A 6658-nucleotide genomic window follows, 5' to 3' on the forward strand; every position below is an offset into this window, starting at 1 on the left:
CTGGGGCACGGGTCTCCTTCCAATGAAGGAAGGGTTTAGGCCTAGTCCTATTAAATAAATTTAATGTCTAATTAAGATGGTTTCATAAATTGAATTTTAATTTTTTTTAGTTAGATTATTTGAATTATTTCCCACGGAGAGGCAGGCCGAGACGGAGATGGCGGGACAACCTGTATAAGTTTGATAATAACTGGGCTGAGAGTGCACAGGATCGAAGGGTGTGGAAGGAAAAAGGGGAGGCCATTGCCCAACAGTGGAAAACCAAATTGAATTACAAAACCAAAAAAATACATAAACAAAAATGAATGCTGAAAACACTATCCGCCATTACGGTCGTGATAAAAGTGATAAAACGTAGTGTTACTTGCTCTTTAGTCACGAAATTACAGGATGTGATGTCAGAAAGGTTGAAAATAACTAATGTCACTCTGACATATTTTATCTATTCACGTAGATTTGTTGTCATTAGTTAAATGTCAAATGATTGTTTTCTACCCGTGTGACGTCACAGAAATGATAATTTTTAAACAAATTTGGCTGACACCGTTTTTACCTGTTTATGAAAAGTAGAACTTTTAATTTAAAGTTTTGCGATTTGCAAGGTCCAAAAAAATTATAGAGTATTTTTTTGGTCTAATAGAGCTTATAATTTATAATTTAAAAGAGTCAAGTAGCCTATTGGGCTTCTATTGGGGTAATTTTTCACTCAGTTTGTCAGAAGCTGGCACACGGAGTGCACATACAAAATTTACTCTGGAACACTGCACGGCAGGCAAGTGTGTAGAGAACTCCCGATATCGCCACAAGCGTCGTGTACCCTAGCTTGCCCCTGCGGCAGGAGTGTGAGTAGGGCCCTTAAGTAGTTTAGTTCGCGCTTTTGTTAGTGTAAAAATTGTTACTAATACGCTATGGACCTAAATGCCTGAAAATAAATGTTTATTATTATTATTATTTTGCTGTAGGTACGAAACTTGTGACGGCGGGCTCTGTCGCCTTTTAATGCATTTGATAATATCATGTATAGTGCCACAAACTTATCTGTTCCGGTGAGAGCGAACTAAATTGGTCCATATAATCTATGTCAATATGAAATTCATTAGTACAGTAAGTAATGAGGTATGGACCAATTTAGTTCGCTCTCACCGGAACAGATAAGTTTGTGGCACTATAGATGCATATTTCCTCTAAATCCTTGGCCTCCACAGACTAACCACTATTCTGTTCTATTCTATTCTCTGTGAGGGTGTAAGTACCTGCACCTGGCTCTCTCGAATGGAACCTTTATGCATATCCCCAAGGTCTAAACTGCCTTCCTAAGCTTGGACCATTTCCCACCACGCTACCGCTGGTCCACTGCTGGTTGGTGGGTTCACATATTGGGTTTTCACATTGGTGGGTGCTAAATCTAGATATGCAGGTTTCCTCACGATGTTTTCCTTCACCGTAAGAGCGATGGTATACATTGTACTTAAATTCAAAGAACTCATTGGAACATGTCAGCACCGGGATTCGAACCCGAGAGAAGCGAGCGCTTACCCGACTGAGCTACCACCGATGTATGTGACCTTTGACCTTTCCCTTATATAGATATATTAGAGAGCGGTGGTGGCGTAATGGATAAGGCCTCGACCTATCAATCGATAGGCCGTGGGTTCAAATCCTGGCACGTATTAATGAATTCTTTCAACTGTGTTTTCAATTAAGTACAATAATACCACGTACTCTTACGGTGATGGAAAACATCGTGAGGAAACCTGCACATCTAGATTCTAGATGTGTATTCTAAGTGCATTCTACTTATCCCAAAACGGCGATATGGTTCGCAACTTATCACGTGAGTACAAATGTGCTGCGAAAAGTGGGTGGCTCGCTTTGTGAGCCACCTCTAACTACCCCTTCGGGGATTAAGGTCGTGAGTGCATATAATTATGTGTAGATTATATTTAAGGGTTAATTATATAGGTATAGTTTTATTGAATAGATTGTGAACTGTTTGTATTTAGTTGTCCGGCTTCTTCTATATCCAAATAAGCGCTCCTTGTCAAACACGCAAGGATATAGACAGTAACTGAAACAAAAATAGTGAGTTATAAGGCCGTGTCCGCACCGCGAATAATTTTCCGCAATTCTGTAACACATTGAATACTATAGAAGTATCCGCGAATAAAATTCGCGCGAATTTTTTTCCGCAAGTGCGGATTTGTCTCAGCTGGATCTGCACAGAAGTGACAAAATTCGCGCGAAATTTTATTCGCACTGTGAACAGGCGAACTTCGATCGCGGAATATAATCCTCGCGAATTGATTTCGCGCGGCGAAATATTTGCTGTGCGGACAGGGCCTAAGTACATACACGAGCAATGAAAACGTTCCAGTGACAATAGAAATTACTCCTAACCTCCTGACCCCGAGAGGTATAAATGTATACACTGTTATTCAATAAAAAAAAAATAACTACTGAACTGTTTTGTCACTTTGTCAAAGAACAAATTGTTTAAGGGATAGGTACTTCATAAAACTTTAAAGGAATAACAGGGATACTCCATAAAACTTTTAATATAGGTATTTTTAAAGTATATATTATATTTTTTTTCAATGTCCTACTCATAGCACGCCAGGTGTCAGGAGGCTAAACGGGAAAGACTAGCTGAATAACGGCGCGCAATGTTAGTAATGTTACCATGATTGTTGTTAGCCATGTTTCATGATAATCGGTTAGAAAAGAGATGATAGGATTCAAATTATTATCTCTTTTCTTGTGGATGAGGGGATTTGATTTATAAAATTACTAGCAGTTCACGCGAGCTTCGTTTTGCCTTAAAAAGTTTTCCCGTGGAAATTCCGGGATAAAAAGTAGCCTATGTTCTTTCTCAGGGTCTAGACCATATGTATACAAAATTACATTCAAATCTGTTCAGTAGTTTTGGCGTGAAAGAGTAATAGACAGACAGACAGATACAGTTACTTTCGCATTTATAATATTAGTTAGGAAGTTAGGATAGTCAGGATGTGCGATTGATTCCAAATTTCGTAGCGATTTGTTTCGATGATATTGAAAATATGTACGTTTATGGTAAAGTAATCGTGACCTGTTCAACATTATTAGCTCTTGAGGGGATCTAACCAGGTACAGTAAGGGGCAGGTAAACCTGACCTCCCCCAGAAGCATTGTTAGTATGAGAGGGGGGTCAGGTTTCTTTGCACCTAACCGTACCTACCATTCGTCCTTTCGATTCAAAATATGGTACCGTGTTACTTTAACTTTATAACTTATGGTGTGGGTATACTTTAAAAAGAAAAAATAATAATTTAACTAATAATACCTAGAACATAAAAATATGTTTCTTTTCCAAGCGTGGTCGTCACGTTCATTCAATGATTCGGGTGTTTCCGGGAATACGACAGTTTGCGAAGATCGACATGTGCGTTATTAAATTTGGAGAACTGTAAGTACCTAGTTGCAAATAGCAAAAAAAACACAATCAGCAACTTCGGAAAATAAACATATAATAATATTCTTGGAAAATAAACATATTCTTGGAAAATATATTCTTTGAATATAAACATATTTGAACATAGAAATGGTGGTCAGGGGTTTATTAAAATTTTACTTTTAATAAACCCCTAGTTATATTCGACCACCAACCCGCACTAGGCCAGCGTGGTGGACTAGGCCTAAACCCTTCCTTCAATGGAAGGAGACCCGTGCCCCAGTAGTGGGGACGTGATGGGTCAGATGATGAATATTTGGCCTATATATAAATAATAGTATTATTACTCACCAATACTAAATACCATAAGTATGACTCTCAGGTTATGACCGGTCATTATAACAGTAATAATATTCACAAACAATAAAATTATACTAAATAGTAAGAAATATACACAAAATTTAAGTAATATTACAATTTTCTGAAAAAAATATGAGAATTTATTAGTTCGAATGTCCCGGGTTCGATTCACGGCTGGGGCAGTTATTTGTTTATAAACAGATATTTGTACTCGGGTCTTGGATGTTAACACGAATATATAATATCTATGTATATGTGTAGATATGCAGGTAGGTAGCTGTCTGATACCCAAATTAAGTAAATTGAATGGCCGTGTGTGTGATGTCCTCTTTTATATTATAACATATAATTATTGTTATTAATTATGTTTTCATAGTTTAGAACAAAGTGGGTGACACAAAGACATCGGACAAACAGACGGACAGAGAAATCTTTAAAAAAAACTTACCCGATATAGTGCTACAATGATAACAATCATCATAATAATTAGCAACACGTTAACAACGATAGCAGCATATATAACAACATCTTCATCGGTATATTCTAGTATTTGATATACCTTTATTAACGGTATAAAAAATAAACAAGTGAGAACGGATAATATCTAAAATATTAAAAAGTGAGATTAGTTACTTAAAGCCTGATGAAGCGTTAAGCAGCCCATTCACTTCACGCACCGCACCCGAGCCCCGAGCCGTGCCATTCCGCCAAATCCGTCATCGCCCATGCACTACACGAGCCCCGAGTTGCAGTACAGTCGATTGTGAATGTTATTGAGCCTTGCACAAGGCACATAACCTATTTGTCAGGCGGGGCGCTCGCGTACCCAGTCGGCGAGCGCCGCACCCACCTACCCATTCACACGTTGATTTGTCCGCGGACTTGTCGCCGACAAATTCGCAGATTGGTGCGCCCGTGAATGTATGGATCGGGTCGCAGTCGCGTGGCATTTGAGTAGCGTCGATGTGAAGGAAGTGCTAAAGGTAAGCGTCCAACTTTCGGCATCTTACGCATCCCATTCAGTACTTTTTGTATAGAAATTCACACAAGTCCGTCCACTTCGACGCCGTTTCTGTATATGTTTATGACATCAGTTTCTTCCAATAGTACGATACCGATGTAGGTGGACGCTTACCTACAATGTGACTGTGACGTTGCGAATTTAGACAAGTTTCGGGGCTCCGGTATAATCGTAATCTTATACGTACTTACGGCTTGTACAGGCGCTAAGCCAAAACTAATTGATCTATTAGAAGTACGACCCCTAGTGCGTGTACGGAATAACATATATTTCAATATTTTCATTTTGTTATAAAAGTGTTGGTTGAGTCCCCTTTTATTGAGTAGATTTTAAACGTTTTTTTTGCTGTAGGTAAAACAAACAGTTTCTTGCTTAATAACTTAAATATAAAAGTAATATAAAAGTATAAAAGTAAGCAAATTTGTAAATAAATCAGTAAAACCAATAACCTATATTACCTACTCTGTGCTACTCTGTGCCAATGATTTTTTTAAATATTAGGTTTAACGGCCCTGGAAACATGTCCTTTTGAGCCAACACTTGTTAGTCCGCTTCACTTACACCCATATTCTAAGTCATTTCCTTCACTTAAGATTCTACTTCACTTGTTGAAGGATGCCATAAGGGATCTCTCACAGAACACTTCAAATCGGTATTCTAAGTCGGTATTTTGACATTCCTTCAAAAAGGAAGCTAGAAACATTTCGCTTAGGATTTTTTTACGTTCTATAGCTAATTAAATCATTTCCGGTCTCATTTTCTTTTGTCTATGGTAGAAATACGACTCCTTTTCTTGAGATTTATCAACACATTTCGTTCTACGCAGATGCTACAATCTATGACACGGAATAAATAACTTCAAATCTTCAAACAATGCCAAAAAAAATTGCAGTAACGAAACGTGTTTAGTGTCATTGTATAAAAAAGAATAAGTCAAAGTCAAAGTCAAAATTTTTTATTCATCGTACAAATCAGTACAAATATAAAATTTTCTGATGAACGTCAACTTTTACAAATTACTCTCCGTTCGGATAAGGGGGGGCTCTTTCTGTCTAAGGAGAAGAACGGAGGCAAGAAACTCCTGAGCCATCTTTTCAAAAAAATACTTAAAACTAGTTGGTATACAATACTTATAAGCTTAATAATTATTATTATAATAATATGAGCAGAGCTAACTACTTATCACAGCCATGCATTAACGTCCTCTAAGTAATCATCAATTTTATAATAAGCTTTTTTACTGAGTTTCTCTTTAATGTAACACTTAAACTTATTCTCTGGCATTTGAGCAACTTCTGTTGGAAGCTTATTATAAAATCTAATACAGTACCCTAAAAACGATTTATTAATTTTCGCCAGACGCATCGCTGGAAAAGCCAGCTTATGCTTGTTCCTAGTATTAATGTCATGATTACTGCCAATTGTATCAAAAGTTGAAATATTCTTTCGTACATACATTAAATTGGCAAAAATGAACTGACATGGAACTGTAAGGATGTTAATTTCTTTAAATAGTTCTCTCAATGAATCCCTGGAACCAAGTTTGTATATAGAGCGGATGGCTCTTTTCTGTAATACAAATATAGTTTCAATATCAGCGGCTCTACCCCAAAGCAAAATGCCATACGACAATAAGCTGTGGAAATAACTAAAGTAAACTAATCTGGCGGTTTCAACGTCGGTCAGTTGTCTAATTTTCCGTACAGCAAAAGCTGCCGAGCTCAACCTTCCAGCCAATTTGGCAATGTGAGGTCCCCACTGCAACTTTGAATCCATAGTCATACCAAGAAAGACAGTATCATTAACTAGGTCCAATTTATTCCCATCTAGAATAATGTTAGTATCGC

At 37.5% G+C, this 6658-nt stretch overlaps 1 long non-coding RNA gene across 2 annotated transcripts; it reads right to left on the reverse strand.

Annotated features, from left to right (window-relative positions):
• Positions 1 to 1872: 1872 nt before the first annotated feature.
• Positions 1873 to 5282, reverse strand: LOC119692737. 2 transcript variants are annotated; one of them, XR_005254353.2, is made up of 4 exons: positions 4999 to 5282; positions 4239 to 4394; positions 3782 to 3911; positions 1873 to 2068 (listed from the first exon to the last, which is right to left on the reverse strand). It is a non-coding gene; the product is annotated as an uncharacterized LOC119692737 (long non-coding RNA). The 2 variants fall into 2 exon arrangements; XR_005254352.2 differs by having other exon boundaries at positions 1874 to 2068; positions 5003 to 5280.
• Between the last annotated feature and the right edge of the window lie 1376 nt (positions 5283 to 6658).

This window comes from Plutella xylostella, chromosome 18 (assembly GCF_932276165.1).
Source record: "Plutella xylostella chromosome 18, ilPluXylo3.1, whole genome shotgun sequence".
Taxonomy (NCBI): domain Eukaryota; kingdom Metazoa; phylum Arthropoda; class Insecta; order Lepidoptera; family Plutellidae; genus Plutella; species Plutella xylostella.